Here is a 2,381-nt window from a genome sequence, read left to right as displayed (position 1 = left end):
CATACACACACTCTCATAGATACACACTCAGCACACATATTCATAGATATACAATCTCATGGGCACACACACACTCTCACAGACACAGACACACTCTCTCACAGATACACACTCAGAAACACACTCATAAATACACACACACTTTCATAGACACACACACTCATACAGACACACTCTCATAGATACACTCTCGCAAACACACACTGTCAATGATACACACACAGACATTCTCTTATAGATGCACACACACTCTCATGGACACACACACAATAGTACTGAAACACACACATCCCCCTCTGTTACAGTGAAATGTAGCAAAGAAATTATTCCCCAAATTAAACAGAAGTTCTTCCCCTGCTGCTCAGAACTTGCAGTGAGCCTTAACATGAGTGGCTTTTCCTCACCCAATTAATCAACACAAAAGACAGGTATTTATGGGCAGCAGGAATAGCAGGAGAATAAGTAGAAGCATATACAGGTTCCTACAGAACAAAGCAAGGGGATTTAAGGTGAAAAGAGATTTATCAGAGCAGGGCCGGGCAGGGACATGGAGGAGGGTGAGACAAAACAATGATTTTTCTAACAGAATGTTAATTTACTCATTGCAATTTCAGTTCTCTTTTCAAGAGAGTCCTCCCTTGAATGCTGATGCTAAAATAAATCCACACAAGCATGGTAAATATACCTGAGTCAGCTTTGTGCAGTAATTAAAAGAGTTAATTTATAGAAGATTGTTAGTTACAGAGAGAGGAATCATGACTTTCATTGACAGTTTTAACATTTAACAGAAAATATCATCTTCTTAAAAGTATTTTCATTACATGATTTAAAAAATAGTTTAAGGGCACGGGCTCAGCTCTCCACTCCGGGCAAAGGCTGCATCTGGTCTGGAGATAAGAAAGGCACCAGGGAGGGTGCACAAAGGAACCACCCAGGATCAGAAGTGTACACCCACGCGAAGTGTAATTCTGGCCACCATCTAGAGGACACCTGTGTTAGAGTCAGGCTTACCCAAAGCAGATTAGAAACGGCAATATCATCCGCAACTCCTCCTTCTTCCTACAGGTTAAAACAAACAGGGAACATTGCAGAGTATTGGAAGAGAAGAGCCTCGTCAGGGCGTCGCAATCGCCTTCAAGTATTTCGTGCCTGGGTTCAAACAGCAGCATGCACGTGCTCACACAATGCAGTGATGTGAACCTCAGGCCAACTCATTCCCTGACCACAGAATGAGCATCTGGAGTTTAGAGGGCGTTCCACCAGCCTTTCTCTCCCTGTCATCCTCGCACTTTAAAGTGACTTTTAAATTCTCCTGAATTGCCATCTGGAATTTCAACGGCAGCAGACATGGAGAATATAAATGTGCCAGATTCAGCTTTCTTGAAATTTCAGGCACTTGTTCTGGGGCTATCATAGATCTGAGCTGGGTGCACTGACCTCACAGCTACTGAAGCACAGTAGGATATCCAGTTCCCATCTGGAACTCAGAAACAGACGCAGGGTTTTAATGGCCAAGTCTCTGAAGGGTTTTTGCTTCTTGGAAAAGGTCTGATTTGCTGGATGACTATCTTCACAAAAGATGGGGGGTTACCGTGTATGTCTTAATGCCAAATAAGTCGAAATGGGGTTGGAATTGAAAATAACTATTTGGTGAAAATAAATACATAACCGAAAGTTAGTTGTAACAGAGACTCCTGCCAAACCACTTCTTTGAGACTTCGCTTCATTTCGTTTTTCTCTCTCTGGTGAAATGAGTTTCCCTTCCCTCCCATCCTCTCCCTTTCTTTCTTTTCCTCTCACTTTGTTGCCCAGGCTGGAGTGCACTGGTGTGATCATGGCTCACTGCACCCTCGACCTCCCAGACTCAAGCAATCCTCCCACTTCAGCCTCCCGAGTAGCTGGGACGACAGGTGTGCACCACCACACCTGGCAACTTTTTGCATTTTTTGGTACAGACCAGGTTTCACCATGTTGCCCAGGCTAGTCTCAAACTCCTGGGCTCAAGCAGTCCTCCCACCTTGGCTTCCCACAGTACTGGGATTACAGCATAAGCCACTGCACCCAGCCCCAATATAAACCTTAACATAAAAGACCCAAAATGGGCCGGGCACAGTGGCTCACTCCTGTAATCTCAGCACTTTGGGAGGCCAAGGCGGGTGGATCATGAGGTCAGGAGATTGAGACCATTCTGGTCAACATGGTGAAACCCTGTCTCTACTAAAAATAAAAATAAAAAATTAGCCGAGCATGGTGGCAGGCCCCTGTAGTCCCAGGTACTCAGGAGGCTGAGATAGGAGAATTGCTTGAATCAGGGAGGTGGATGCTGCAGTGAGCCAAGGCTGCGCCACTGCACTCCAGCCTGGGGGACAGAGCGAGACTCC

The 2,381-nt window shown here is 45.3% G+C and overlaps 1 long non-coding RNA gene across 1 annotated transcript in view; it reads right to left on the bottom strand.

The window, feature by feature from the left end:
• Positions 1-414: 414 nt before the first annotated feature.
• LOC108520154 (uncharacterized) overlaps positions 415-2,381 on the bottom strand; it is a 5,189-nt gene continuing 3,222 nt past the window's right edge. The window contains exons 2-3 of the long non-coding RNA XR_001882838.1: positions 1,012-1,059; positions 415-482 (exon numbers count right to left, since the gene is read on the bottom strand). This is a non-coding gene — a long non-coding RNA (uncharacterized LOC108520154). The remainder of the gene's footprint in view (positions 483-1,011; positions 1,060-2,381) is intronic.

Source organism: Rhinopithecus bieti, unplaced genomic scaffold, assembly GCF_001698545.2.
Source record: "Rhinopithecus bieti isolate Rb0 unplaced genomic scaffold, ASM169854v2 scaffold_51768, whole genome shotgun sequence".
In the NCBI taxonomy this organism is placed as follows: domain Eukaryota; kingdom Metazoa; phylum Chordata; class Mammalia; order Primates; family Cercopithecidae; genus Rhinopithecus; species Rhinopithecus bieti.
This window is presented reverse-complemented; position numbering and strand designations above follow the sequence as displayed.